We start from the raw sequence: 15,725 nt of genomic DNA on the forward strand, positions 1-15,725 counted from the left end.
TTTTTTCAATCTCTTAACCCACTCAACTATGCCTTTAAGCCTGTAATTAATGGAATATCGCTCTCCCTTCAGGAAAAAGAATAGACCTTTATCAGGACAGTCCTGCTCACACTTTTATGGGGTTACTCGTTTGAGCGGCCTCCGGGAACTGCTGGTGGACAACTTAGAGTTTCATCCCAGAAGTCTCTGATATGGGTGAGAAATTGCATTAATTTAAATTAACTCCAGGGCTACTCATATCCAATGATCAGAAACAACTTTTTGTTCGACCAGCCATCCACAGCACAGCTAACCACAGAAAGCTGATGAGGTTAAATGACACACTAAGGTTAAATACATAAAAGCATCCAGTAATACAATTCAGAAATCATAGAAATGTTGCACATTTGAAAGTACACCTTTGCCAGTATCAAATTCTTCACAGAGAAATTAAAAGGGCACACATTAAACGCTCTTATGAATTAAGGTCCCAAAGTATTAAAGCCCAATTTTGAAATCAAGTGTCCCTGTTACTGTGGGTTAAAAATCCAAAGTCCTAAATGTCCATAAACAATCCTCCCAAATGTACATTTGGTTCATTCTCAGTGACAGGGCTCTAATTGCCTGAATGGGACTGAGGGCTCCTTCAGTATCTGTAGCTTGGACTTCTGTCACTGACACGGGTGTGGGTCTCTTAGGGCCTTGGCTGTTTTATCAGTTTATCAAGTCTCTCATGAACCATGCTTTTAAAGAGTCTAAAGAGTTACTAAGATACAATTTGATTTTACAGCACTATCCCCAAAATTTAAAAACAATCTCAAAAGCAAGCCAATCCCCTACTCCTAGAAGAGTGAAACTAGGCACATTTTTGTTCCCAGAATCCAGTACAGAATTTGACCAAAGAACATAGCAGAAACTCAATGGCATTTGAGAGAAAGATAAAGTCTCTTTCGTTTTAGCCTCACTAGGATGTCCATTAGTCTATGCCACTTATTTGAAATTTCTGACCTGCCAACTGCGAACCAGGAGGAATCTTTGAAGCCTGACGTTGATTTGTCACTATGAATTTGCCATGTGCAGTGCACAGCCCTGAGCATCTATCACACGTGGACTCGTGAGTTATCCTTCCTCCTTGATGACCTTGTGGTTCACACTGCAGTACTGAACTGATTACGGCTTCTGTCGAGTGACATTACACCTCCAGTTCTGATGCGTAGATTTGACAGTCCTATGCCGCCATGGCCATTTTCACTGCCTCCTGCTATGGAACTGCGTAGACCAAAGGTGGCTGCTTTTAAGAGAACATTTCTTTCTCCAACATAATTGACAAATCCAGTGTCAGCTTGGGTCCACATGTAAAGGGAGTCACTTGAGCCTACGGTAGACCGTATGTGTCAATGCCGACAAGTTCTACAAAACATGTTTTCCTTACAATTGAGTCTTTGTCTCGGTCAAGCCTGCTTGGGAAAAACTGTACCTGAAGAGTAAGGCAAGGTGGACGGCTGCCTGAGACTTTCCTGCCCTGTAAACTCCCGCACACTCTCAAGTCAAGTGCCAGGTAAAGGTGTCTGTATACTAAAGACCCTCCAGGCGCCTTATTCATCCCGCTCCAGGTATTGCTCAGCCACCTGCAACTCCCTAACGCCCCTTTTCTTTATGTCAGACCTTTACTTAAGTGGCTCTAAAGAAACAGCCCCTCTCCCACGCCATAAGCTACAGCCGTCAGCCAAAATCAAAGCATCTTACGGCTGGTATAGTGGGTTGGATGGTGGCCCCCAAAAGGATATATCCATGTCCTAATCCTTGACTGTTACCTCGTTTGAAAAAAAAGGTTTTGCAAGTGTCATTAAGGATCTTGAGATGGGATTTCCATCCTATATTATCTGGATGGGTCCTAAATAGAATGACAATTGTCCTTATTATACAAGAAGGGCAGAGGGACATTTGAGACAGACAAAAGATACAGACACAGAAAGGGGGTGATGTGAAGACAGAGACAAAAACTGAGTGATGTGGCCTCAAGCCAAGGAAGCTGGCCACCACCAGAAGCTGAAAGAGGCAGGGATAGAATCTCCCCTAGAGCATCTGTAGGGAGAGCAGCCTTGCTGACACCTTGATATCACACTGCTGGCCTCTACAACTGTGAGATAGTAAATTTCTATTGTGTTAAGCCTCCAAGTTTATTAGTCTCCCAGCAGGCACGGAGGACACTTATACAGCATGCATTAAACCTTTTCTAGGCTTCAGCAGTTTACTGCACAAACCTAAATATTTTCAAACAGTCAAAGGTCTCAACTTCCCACCATACATTAAAGACCAAGGCACTAGACTACCTTCCTTGGCAGTACCAAAATATTTTCCACATGGACATTTTCCTCTCCAAAATGTCTGCTCCTTTCTTTTTATTTCTCAGTGTTCCCAGGTAATGCACCAAATGTTAGGGTCTTTTCATTACCTTCCAGCAAGTACAATGCCTTAATTCCATTTGGTTTGGAATAAATTAGGAAATAAGACAAAAGAGAAAAGATGGAGGGCCGAATATTCCTGTTACTGTTGATAACCCTGGCTTGAGAATCCAGTTTGAACGCAATGATCACATAACGGAACCCCAGAATTGGGCAGATTTACTAACTCGTAATACATAGAATGAGAGAAACAGAAGACACTCACTCACACTCTCAAGGGAGAGAACAGAATTAGTCAAGGCAAGCATGCTCACTTAATTCTTTTCAAGCTTTCTATATAAGTCACTTGATCACGCTGGGGCAGAGTCAGTAAAGAAGCAGGGCTGAAATGACCCTAAGAGCTCTCTTGATGGGACTGAAACATCAGGAGCAGGAAAGGAACATTCCCTCACTCCCCACCACCACCACCCCCAGCAGTAAAAAATGATCATCCACATTGACAATGTAAAAGAAATCAGAAACTACGCTAACTCTGATTCACTCTTAGTATACCAACAGCTAATCAGGAGCTTTGTGCAAAAGCATCTTGACTAGTTGCTAATAAAACTCTTTAGAAGCAGACCCCTCCACATGCCTCAAAGGGAAGATGCAGACCTGTATGCTTCAGGATTTTCTCACCAAAACCCCACACAATTTCTTTACTATTCCAGCCAAGTATGGCCTAGCCCTACCCTCATACCTGTTTTTCTTGGTTTAGCAATAAAGAAACATAGATGGAAATGAAGAAGAGTTATCAGGTAGAAAGATATAAAATAGTGGGAAAAATATTATAAGTAGAGTCAAGTACCACCACCATTTACTAGAAGTGAACTTTCAGCACCAACATTAATATTTTTTCCTGTTATATCTGTAAAGTGATAATAAGTAATATGTACATAACAATTTTTAATTTATTCAAATCTCATTTTTATAACTAACTACTTCACAACAAGTAACATGCTAAGGCAGCATCAATAGATGAAAAAAGGTAGTCCCTGGCCCCAAGAAATGTTGCCCAGGAAAACACAGAGATATGTAAAAAATACAATCACAATACAGTGTAGCGAGTGCAACAATCAGGCATGCAGAAGTGCAAGGGTAGCAAAAAGGAGCGTGTGATCACAACACTAAAAAGAAGAGTGCACAAAAGACATAATATGTAAATTGAGTTTTGAAAAATGAAGTGGGTTTCCCAGGTGCCCCATAGGGAGAAAGGAATTCTTGGAGGAGGGAAAAGCATAAATGAAGACAGTGAATTGTTCATATAATCCAGAAGTGAAGTAGGCAATGGCAGGAGAAATGATTGGACACAGGCGTCATGAATACTTGCATGTCTGCGTTTTAGCAAGTCCATTCTAAAGGAAACTTTGAGGATCAACTCGGGGGTGGGGGGCCGCGGGGGGACAGAACTAGTCATTCCTGCAAGAAACACTGTACAGTTGTGCAAAACACTGGAACCAGTTTCTACCAAGCCACCAAAAAAAACGACTTCAAAGGCAACGTGGTTATCACAGGAAGGGCTTGTTTTTGTGTTTGTTTTCAGTTCATTAGGCCTCACTTAAAATTCTGATTCCACAATGCACTTGCGTTGGGATCTTGAACAACACTCATAACCTCTGCAAGTTGCAGTATAGTAAGTTTATGTGATTACCTTCATCTGTAATATCCCTGTGTTGCAATCTTAATTAATTAAGATTAATTCATCTTAATCTTAATCTCAAGTTCAGGTCAAAGACTAGTTCCTCTGTGACTTCTCCTCTGAACTGATTCAGAAGCCTTCTCTCCTGTCTTCATTTGGCTTCTCTTCTCTTATGGAATCTCATAAGAACTTCTACGACCTTTTTGGTTTTTTGTTGTTGTTGCTGTCTGTCTGTTTGTTGTTTAATTGAAGTATAGTTGATTTACAATGTCGTGTCAGTTTCAGGTGTACAGCACAGTGATTCCGTTTTCAGATTCTTTTCCCTTATAAGTTATTACAAAATATTGAGTATAGTTCCCTGTGCCATAGAGGAGATCCTTGTTGTATCTATTCTATGCCTTCTTTGAATGACCGTAGCACTTGTTGTCTGTATCATTTTTATGTCTGTTGTGGCTTTGTGACTGAACAGGAAAATTTTCTATTTGTTCATGTCCTGGCCCTTCCTTAAAAATGTGTTCATTTATCTATTTCATATTTATTGACTACATCTTAGACACCGTGTTAGCTACTTGTTCTAGATGTTAGTAAAATATAGACCTTCACAGTATTTGTGGGAAAGGGTCACAGTATTTGTGGGAAAACAAAAAAGTGAACAACCGATGTCTCAAATAGCTTTGTACTTCCCGAAGAGAACACACCTCGTAGGTACAATAAATATATGTATTATACATAAATGTATAAATAGTTAATGGCATTAAAAACTTGAGATAACTGCTTTTCTATTCTGAGGAAATGATGATTATATTTCACCAGGAGCTCAATACCACTCTGAGAATGAGGGCTTAACCCCCATCCTGACTCACTGCATCGCTTTCTTAGATGAAAATAGACAAGTCTGTACATACTCTCTACAAAAAGCCTTATCTGGCATGAATTTCAGATAGCAAGAAGAAAAATTCAAGAGGTTCAGAGAAGCATCCAGAAACTCAGATGATTGTCTGGCACTAATACAACTTGTTTGACAGGAAAATAGAGCTGTAAATCTCACAAAATTAGATGATCTTTTAAGGATTTCAAAACCTCCTGCTATTAATTGGAAATCCTAGAAGAACAGCTCCTTTTAAACTATACTGATAATATGCTTTACAGCTTAATATTCAGAAGCCTATGTTTTGGCTAAGTGAGCGTCAGGAAAAAAGGAAACTTGTGGTTTAGTTCCATTTACTCTGGAACCTCTGGTCAAAACATCTACTTCTGTGCCCAGCCATCTTATCATCTGTAAAATGGAGGCAACTCTAAGAAAACATAGTTACAGAGATGTTGCACAGCTTCATGTGTCATTGTCTTCATTTGTTTCAGAAAACCAATAACATCTAAGCTATGACTGAAAGAGTGCAATGTTACTTGGGGTCATCTAGTGCAGCTCTGTCAAAGTAAAGAAAAGGAAAGGGGCCTAGAATAACTATAATTTTCCCAAGAGGACACAATTATTTTATGGTAAATCTGGGTCAAGAACCCTGATCTCTTTGATGCCATTCCATTGTTCTTTCGTTGGGTTCTGAACAACCCAGAGAAAGAAAGAGAAATAAAATTCCTATGTCCTGTGTCACTGGTACAGGACGTGGCAAGATTGGAACTGGAGAACTACATATTAACAGGTATCTGGGAAATTCTTCAAACTAATTGAGATATATACCAGGTTCATAAAAAACAGTATGTATTCTCAAGATGATTCTGTGGAATGAACAGAACTGGTAACTGAAGGTGTGTGTGTGCTGCAGTTCCAAACAGGATGGGTGAATTCTTATTTTCTGGCACCTTGAAGACTCCACCCCAACATACACATTAAAATAAAATTAACATTTCAACTGGGTCATATTTAATTCTGCATGCTCTTGTAAGTCAGCAAAATATTCCATATATCATTTAAGTTGTCACTCACTTTTTAACTTGATTTTTAATTTCTAAAAGTCTTTCCAAACATAAAACCGAGGTTGGAAAATGGTATATGGGAAGCTGCAGAGATGAAATAAGCTTATTTCATTCGGCATAAAGATGAATACCCAAACAATTTCTTCATAGCTGAAAGTGTCCAAATCTGCTATCTTCATTTTGTAGTCAAGGCTTCTGGAAAAATATGCTAACGGATTCCTAATTACCCAAATGCCCCATATCTGTTTCAGTAAGTATCATTATATATTATGGAAATTTTTCTCAGTGACAGAGAAAGACATCCTGGCTGAACATCCCCCTGCCCATGACACAGAGATGATGGTCTCAAGCTATCTTGAAGGCATTGGAGCCCACTTTATCCGTTACTAATATTAATGGAGGACAAAACTTAATATTCTGTTTGCTCTGTATTTGTTAAATCACTTCTTCCCTTCATTAAAATGGATGGCCCATAATTGAGTCTGTAGTGTGTGTATCATTGGAAACTGAACAAATTTTTGTTGGTTTTATTAATGTCATAGGTTTCTAGGGAGGGTCTACTCAATAACTAAGTCTAGTTTCTCAGTTACAAATAAATTACGATGTAACTTTGAATAAATTAAGCTCATCATAAAGGAAGGATACTGATAGTTGCTACTACCCCTTCCTTTAGGGGCTCTTGTAAAGCACTAAATAAAGTAACAGAGGTTTATATGCATGCATATATTTTCAATGATATTTGTACACACTTAAAAAGAACTCTACAGAATGCATTATAAAAACCTTGATGCTGTGTGTCCCTAGTTCCCAGCTCTCTCATTAAAACTATTTAAATGAACAAAATGTTATCTCTTAGGATAGCTATCAGAGTACTCCAAATACTACTTCTTGCAGTACCCTGTCCCAACCATTTGCCTTCCTCTTCCCATTAGTCCTCAATTCAGAAACCCCAGAGATTTGTTCATTAATTTATGAACATATTTCTTCATTCAGCCAAGAAAATTGATTGATCCCTTACCAAATTTCAGGCACCCTTCTTCAGTATGTTTTATAGCCATGTTCAGGAAACACAGCAGTGATTAACACAGATGAATATAGCCTCTCTCGAGCTGAGGGGACAGACAAAAGTAAAGAAGCAAATATAAAATCATAAGTATAAATATGTAAATAAAAATTAAATAAATGGGTAGAATAACTAGTATATCAGGTAAGTGCTGGAGAAAAACAGCAAGCAGGGAAGGGAGATGGAGATTGTTAGCTGGTAGGAGGAGGCTGCGATCTGAAAGTAAGTGATCAATGAGGGCTTTCTGGGGAAGATAAAATTTAAGAGGGAACTTAAGGTTCTGGGAGGGAGCAAGGTGCACATCTGGGAAGTGAATGGTACAAGCAGAGGAAACAGTCAGAGAGGAAACAGAGGCCCAGATTTCTAGGGCTGTGGAGGCACTTTGAGGACTTTGCTTTTCCTGTGAAGAAGCCATTGAAGAGACTTGAGTGACATGATCTGACTTATGTTTTAACAGGATCTCTCTGGATGCCATGTTGATTAGAGACTGTAGGAGAATAAGGGACAAGCCCCAGAAGACCAACAGTTGATTCAAAGAAGTGATTTACTCAAAAATGCGCCTCCTCCTCAGTGCGGATGCAGAGCCGGGATCGGCAAATACTGGCCACAAATCAAATCAGGTGCTCAGCCTGGATCTGTGTGACTGTGAGCTAATAATGGTTCTCACGTTTCGAAAGCTTGTTGAAGAAGAAAGGCGAGGAGAAGCTACAGAAACTGTATATGGCCCACAAAGCCTAAGACATTTAAAATCCAGAAAATGCTTTCCAACACCTGATGGAAGGCATCTGGCTGGTAGGAGGTCCTCAGCAAAATTTGGAAGAGGAATACATGAGTCAATTAGTTCCTGAAAACATTGTAAAGTGATAGGTGTCAAGAAACATTTATGCCTTCACCCTTAACCTTCACAAATGATGCCATTTCCATTGAGCTATTGAAAAATATAATCTGGCTTTCAAAACAATAAACCAGAAGGCATTTTCTCACATAAGCAAGGTCATAAACAACTGTCAGCTAAAGTTGAAATAGCAACAAATCAAATAATAACACAAAACATTTTTATAGATTTTTAAACCTTACAAAGCATTTTCATGTTCATTATCTAATTTCATCCTCAAGTCAACTCCATGAGATAGTTATTATTTTCCCATTAGAAATGACCACATATTAAATCCTTAGTGATTGCTCAAGAAAAGCTGAAATCTTGAGTGTTACATCTATTAATGCCAAGGTTGGGTTTTCTCCGATGGGAACACTGGATGCTAAAATCAACAGGGATTTTCAGCTCAAGATGGCAGACTAGGAAACATTTACTTTCTGTTCCTCCTGAAACCATATTTAAATAAAACTGTAGAAATACCAAAATTAAGCAACCAATAAAAGCCAAGACATTGTGGAAGTCATCAACCACAGAAAGACTTCAACACATTTTGAGAAGGCAAACAATGAAATGGAGGAGCCATGAATAAAATAATTAAGAAAAGACTACCCTAAGTAGGGTCTGCACAAAGCCAGTCAGCTTTTGCTGAGCTCTGGTTATAGTAAAGGGCAGAGGAAAGAAGAGGGGCCGAAAACAAGGAGACAAACATCATTTTAGGAACAAAAGTTCATTTAATGAGCTCCAGGGAACACTCAGCCTGCTGCCATACTAACTCAGGAATTACAATGGATTGTTGGTAAGCAAGACAAGAAAACAGGGAACAAACAAAACAAACAAAAATCAAGACATTGTTTCTTACTGAACTCTTCTCAAATGAGATCAAGGAATTATGGTTCAATGCCACAGCTGTAAATCATTTCTGCTCCTGGAGAGGTTAGAAAGGGCTTATAATATTTAGCCCTTTTTTTCAGACAGAATTTAGGTCTGAGCAAAACCTTTTGTGTCCTCAAACCTCAAAGTTTATTGGGGATGGAAGTCCAAATTAGCTGTCACATATCATAAAAAGAATCTCATGGGCAGAGGGTCAAACTAATTTTGGAATATATGAATTATGCCCAGTGTTATTTTCAATAGATTTTAAACTAAAATATATAAATAAATTTTTACTGATCTATATGACTCTGGGTTCTGAAACTTCTACATGTCACATGCGTGATACATAACACACAATGTCAGCCCCAGGAGAGAGAAAACACTCCAATGAAGCAAGCCAAAGAAACAAGTTTCAAACAAGGTAAAGTCATGTGTAGACCAGGATTTTTCAATTCTTTCCTGTCATGCTGAAGCTTCCAGCTCCTGAATAACAACACATGTTTCCCTTGCCCTAGACACCCAAGAGTATGTCTCCTCTCTTGGGCATAAGAATCGCCAGAGTTACATATGTGTAGTAAACAGTGGACCCAGCTGGCATACTCACAATGACCAAATTGTGTTGATCGTACTTTAAACCAATACATCACTCCACGATGAAGTTGCAATAAATGATATATTTGCTTTCCAGACATGAATGAGATGCCTTACTGGATATACTCCAGGAAGGCCAGAGAAACTGGAATAATTTACTGGTGAATTTCTTTCCGGATAGCCCATGATTTGTCTAGAATATAATCTTTACATATCTGGACCCTTCAAACTAGACCAAAGGGAAAATCTGGGCTGCAAGCCTCAATTAGAAATGTGGGATGCTGCTATGCTGACAACTGGTGCTCCCTGACCTGTATATTCTGAGACTAGAACCCAGTGTGGTGGATGACCAATTCCTGAGTTGAACAAAAGAAGACCTCCTACAGGGCAGTGTATGTGTTCATTACACGTATGGCACTTAGGGCTAAGTACCATAAGGACTACAAGAAAAAAAAAAAAAAGTAACACATGAAGCATATATGATAAGGAGGCGCCACAGTCCAGAGCACGAGCTCTGGAATCACACAGGCTTGCTTCAAATCCTAGCTAAGCCACTACCATCTGTATAACCTGAAGAACAGTCGAAGGTTGAAATGTTGTTTTACCAAATTTCAAAAAGGAAGTGAAGAAAGAACCTATCTGCCAGGAAGGGACATCGTGGGGTGCAGCATCCAGTCGGGTCAGCATCCCCTGCTCAGAAACCTTCGCCACCTGGCTCATGGTGATGCTGGCAGCTGAGCAGCCCTGGAGAAGGTGCTCCCGTCATCAGGCCTTGCAGAGAAGCTGGGGAGGTCCCTGGAGGAGGCTGGCCACAGCCTGGCAAGCTCTGGGTGCCTCCTGCACTCAGCTCTGAACAGGCTCTGGCCCCTGGGCCCCTTGGGGGTGAAGGGCTGGTCAATACATACGCAGGGCTGAGGGGCCTGCAGAGCCGGTGCCCAGGCAGGGTGAGCTCTGGAGGAGAAGGCTTCCACAGTCCCCAACAGTCTCCGCATGGTGGCCCATCCGGGGCCAAACACCTGCCACCCACAGCGAGAAGTCCCAGCCACTAGAAAGTCCAGAAGGGGTTGGGCCCTGGGGCCCCGCCCTTTGCCCTTGGGCCGGGGTTTCTCCACGGGCTGGGCTTGCATGCACCACCCCCCTGCCCCACCCCCTGCCCCGCCCGCCCTTTCTCTGTGACAGGTAAAATGGACATGTCACAAGCGCCAGGCTGAGCCATCCAGTGTCCAGTGCGTGCTAGACCTTGAGAGGAGGTGAAGCTAAGGAGAAGCTCTCCCAGTTTCACACTCTGTTCTCGGATTGCTTGGCGCACAACTGGTCCTACATGGGCAATTTACTATGCAAATTTCGTACCTGGCTCCGCCACCGCCGCCGGCCCCGCCGCCCGCCCCGCCGTGGGGCCCCGGTGGGCTGTCACCCGCTGGTTTTGCCCTCCTGGGAGGCTGCCACATCTGACCGGGACCACCCTGCTGCTCCAGCGCCTGCCTTCTGCCCTGAGCGGGGAGTCAACGTCAGGAAGCCGGTACCATCCAGTCACCTCCCACTGAGGAGAGGGGGGCTGGGGAAAACAGGGGCAGAATGGAAAATGACAGCCCGGGAAGGAGGTGAGAAGAGGGAGGTGAAGGTCCCATCCCATGCCGTGGTGTCCTCTGCCCCAACCGCATGCTGCCCCCTGCTGCTGGAGAGGCCAAAAGAAGTGCTGGGTGAAGACCACCGGCCCAAATCACCAGGCTCACTGATGTCTGGGAAGGAGCTGCAGCGTGAAGAGTCTTCACGCATCCCAACAAGAAGCTCCTCTTCCCTGCTATCTACCAGCAGTAGGCCCTGCAAGCGGAAGATTCCCCTGCCGCTTTTTCTGCCGCTGCCAGGGCTGAGGTCGCCCCCGTCGGGGAACGAGGCACTGACATGGGATCGAAGTGAGCTGCCCCCTCCTCCTAAGCTTCCGTGCTTAGCTGCTGCCAAAAACCCAGGCACCTTGGAGAAGAACATTCAGTGTTGCTGGAAAAAGATCCCCAAGAATATAAGGAAGGTCCAGCCACCGTCCCATGAAAAAGAACCCCCAACACCCACCTGTGTAGATTCTGCCCCTCCTTTATACTCACCTACCCCTCTTCCAGCCCGTACCATCAAGCCCCCTATTTTAACTGGGAAGCCCATGACTTCTATGGCAATCCCTTCCACCAGCATGGTCACGGCATCTGGAAGTTTGACCTTGCAGCCTAGCGTCTACATGGACACTGTCATTTTTAGGTCTCCCCCAGGTTTCAGGGTGGAGCAGAGGCACCCTGCAGGGGTACCAGTGTCCATCACCCCACCTGTGCCGATGGTCCCCTGCGCCACCCCAATGTTTAACCATCCCTTTGGCCCCCAAGCCAACCCTCAGCCCATATTTGGGACCTCTGATGGGCAGCAGAGGGCCTCTCTCCCTGGTGCTCCTGTTTTCTCCAGCTGCCCATTTACGGCTTCAGCTCCTGTTTTCCCCAGCTCCCCATTTATGGCTTCAGGTCCTGTGTTCCCCAGCCCTCCATTTACGGCTTCGGCCAGCATCGGTGCTTCAGCAGGCAGCACTGCTGACACCAAACCTATGGACACCACACCTCCTTCCCAGGCTGTCATTTTCCATTCGGCTCCTGTTTTCCCCAGCCCCCCATTTACGGCTTCGGCCAGCATTGGTGCTTCAGCAGGCAGCAGCTCTGACACTGTACCTATGGACACTACACCTCCTTCCCAGGCTGTCATTTTCCATTTGGCTCCTGTTTTCCCCAGCCCCCCATTTACGACTTCGGCCGTCACCGGTGCTTCAGCAGGCAGCAGCTCTGACACTGTACCTATGGACACTACACCTCCTTCCCAGGCTGTCATTTTCCATTCGGCTCCTGTTTTCCCCAGCCCCCCATTTAAGACTTCGGCCGGCATCGGTGCTTCAGCAGGCAGCAGCTCTGACACTGTACCTATGGACACCACACCTCCTTCCCAGGCTGTCATTTTCCATTCGGCTCCTGCTTTCCCCAGTGCCCCATTGACGGCTTCGGCCGGCATCGGTGCTTCAGCAGGCAGCAGCTCTGACACTGTACCTATGGACACTACACCTCCTTCCCAGGCTGTCATTTTCCATTCGGCTCCTGTTTTCCCCAGCCCCCCATTTAAGACTTCGGCCCGCATCGGTGCTTCAGCAGGCAGCAGCTCTGACACTGTACCTATGGACACCACACCTCCTTCCCAGGCTGTCATTTTCCATTCGGCTCCTGTTTTCCCCAGCCCCCCATTTACGGCTTTGGCCGTCACCAATGCTTCAGCAGGCAGCAGCTCTGACACTGTACCTATGGACACCACACCTCCTTCCCAGGCTGTCATTTTCCAGTCTGCCCCTGTCTCCAGGCAGAACCAATAGGCATTTCACAGGGCTGTTCCTAGTTCTGGGAACACACCACCCAGCGGTAGCAATGCCTCAGCCCATGCCTTGACTCATTTACCTGCAACGCCGGCCAACAGATAGACCAACACTTCAAGCTTCCTTGGACCCAGGTCTCCCGTCTCAGGCCAAACTGGGGGCCAACGATGGGCAGAGCCCTAACGATAATTTTCTATTGGGAAACCCAGCAGCTTCAGCACAAGATAAAGTCCTAGTCGCTCCTGCAGCCTAGCCACCGCGAGTCAGCATCATGCAGTCAGCTTTGCCAGCTTCCCTATTCGCCACCACCAGCAACACGCAGCCGGCCTTTGGCGACAAGCCAGGCATTCTCCCCAGGGCTGTGTCCATTGCTACTGGCTTTGGACTTGCCACCGGGATGCCCAGTACTGGGGACAGTAGCTCGCTCTTTGCCGACACCACACCGGGCCCACTGTTCATGGGACCTGCAGCCCCTACGGCCGGTGGGAGCCTTGGGGTCGGTGTGTCAGCCCCAGGCCTCACTCATTCAGAGGCATCCAGACCACTTAACTTTGGGGCAGGACTAAGTGGGGCACCCGGCACCGCTTCTGTTCCTACTTTGGGCCACACAACCTGCCATCTACCTGACCACGGCAAGGCTGCTGCAGTAGGAGGGACAGGCACCATCCCAGCATTTGGGAACATACCTGATTCCACTTTAAATCCAAATACCTGGGGCCTACCTGGGCTGAATACAGGTGGTACGGTGATGGCAGGGGACAACACCATCCCCACGATGGGAGGCCCTAGTGTTTCCACTTTCCGTCACTGCACAGAGGGCCCATCTGGATGTAGAAAATCTACATTTAAAAGTTCCATCACCAAGGAGAAGAAATCTGTGTCAAGGGACATGTCAGTTTCCACCTTCTAACAGAGCACACCACATCTGTTGGAGTTGCAAGTGTGGTTATCACCCATGGGTTTCAACACACTTCTAGTTCTACCTTATTTCCAAGCACTAGAGGCCCACCTGCCCACAATCTAGGTGGTGGTCGTCTAGGAGGGAACAACATCATGCCCATGATTGGAGGACCTGGTATTCCCGCTTACAACTGGGACCCACCTGGCCAACACACAGGTGGTGTGGATGGAGGGCACAACATCTCACCGGTGCTGGGAGGCCCTGTGTCAATAACTGCCATCAGACTTGGAACCCATCTGTGCAGAGAACGGGGGGGCGGGGGCATGGGGGACAGCACCAGACCTGCTGTGACTGGATACACTTCTGGTGCCACATTCATACAAAGCACCTGAGGCCTCCCTGGTCAAAACCCAGGTGGTGCCACAGGGGATAGCACCATCCATATTTAGAGAGGAACCTCCACTCTCAGTAAGAACACTGGGGTCCCCAAGTCAGGACACCCCTCTGACTTAGACGAGCCAGCATTGTGTTTGCAGGCCCCTGGTCAGGGCAGCTGTGCCTGCGCTCATAGGAGTCTGGCAGCCTCATAACCTGCCCAGGGCTTCATAGGAGCCACCAGCGAATTCCTTTCTTCTATGAAGAAACTCAACAAATGAAGAGCAGATCTTATTCTGCAAACTGTGTGTCACCATGAATGGACTCTGCCTCACTGGAAAGCGGCTCAGCCCCTTGAAGTGAAACTTAACCTCCTCTCTTCCTACAGCAAGCCGGAGGACCACACCTCAGGGGTGTGCAAGAGTGTGTGTGTGTGCGCGTGCATGTGTGTATGTGTGTGTGTGTGTGTGTGCTGGAGGGTGAGGAGCATATGAGCCCACTTCAGAACTACACCAGACTTGAGAAGCTCCAGTTAGGAGAATGGAAGAGAGCTGCCTGTATCATCCACTGTGCCATCCCTGGCTTGACTGTTAACTTGGCGGACCCAAGTTTTCCCTAGACTTGGAACTGGCAGGATGCCCACTGCTGTTCTCAGATGCTTCCTCTCCCCCTATGCATTTGCCTCAATGGGCCTTTCTCTTTCCCAGCTTTATGTACATATATATATATGTCAATAAAACCTTGTTCGTATTAATCTATTTCTGTTTATGTGTCTTTACTCACTGACTCAGCTGTAGAGGAAGAACTGACATATGTGAGTGGTGATGTGGGAGCCAGACTTAAGACACCAAAATTTTGTGTCCCAGTGACTGGGATGAGGAATTAGGCACACATTATGGCTGCATGTGCTGACTCCTGAAATCTGTTTTCAGTGTAACGAGTGACAATCAGGAGGAACTAAGGTCTAGAGGAGGGAGAGTTGGGGTGACTCACCCTGACTGATTAAGTGTGCTGATGTGTCCAATCCCTGCCGACCCCTGGAGCAGTGCATTGAGTGGGCCGCACGTATCTCAGAAGAATGTTCTTCTCAGACTGATGAAGAGAAGCGACAGGACTTGCCTGTGGTGATGCCAGTTTTTGAAAGAAATACCTGCAGCATCCCCGAATCCCAAATCTCTTTCACTATTTCATCACAGACATGTTTGCTGCTCGGGACGCCTTTGTAGACCTGCCTGAGTTAATGCAGCATCTTGACAACAATTTTAAATACTGGAAGGGATTGGACGAAATGAAGCTGCGGAGCCTCCGCCCACCTCCGGAACAGTGGGCGACACTGCCTGGGGCCCTGACGCTGTGTCCCTCCAGTCACTTGGGATTCCTGAGGGCGGTCAGAGTTCCTTGGTCCTTTCGTCCCCCGGTCTGCAGAGCCTGTCAGAGCACACAGGGACGTCGGCAACCTTCTGTAGCCACCATCTGATGCCATTGCCATAAAGTGAGACTTAGTCCACTCAACGTACCTGGGCCTGCTGCGGGGGCTCTTCAGAAGGTCACGTGAGAACCACGGTTTGCATTCGCGTCCGTTAAAACATGAGCTCGGGACTGCCCCCGCAAAGGACGGAGATGGATTTCCTGCCAGTGACAGAGAGTGTCTTGTTACAATTTC

General features: G+C 45.3%; 1 long non-coding RNA gene across 2 annotated transcripts in view; it reads right to left on the reverse strand.

The window, feature by feature from the left end:
• Positions 1-1,273: 1,273 nt before the first annotated feature.
• The window catches only part of LOC133091241 (uncharacterized), a 30,607-nt gene continuing 16,155 nt past the window's right edge, over positions 1,274-15,725 (reverse strand). The window contains exons 2-4 of one of the 2 annotated variants that reach the window (XR_009700869.1): positions 15,580-15,691; positions 15,056-15,154; positions 1,274-1,354 (exon numbers count right to left, since the gene is read on the reverse strand). This is a non-coding gene — a long non-coding RNA (uncharacterized LOC133091241). The other variant, XR_009700870.1, reaches the window with a different exon arrangement.

This window comes from Eubalaena glacialis, chromosome 4 (assembly GCF_028564815.1).
Source record: "Eubalaena glacialis isolate mEubGla1 chromosome 4, mEubGla1.1.hap2.+ XY, whole genome shotgun sequence".
In the NCBI taxonomy this organism is placed as follows: domain Eukaryota; kingdom Metazoa; phylum Chordata; class Mammalia; order Artiodactyla; family Balaenidae; genus Eubalaena; species Eubalaena glacialis.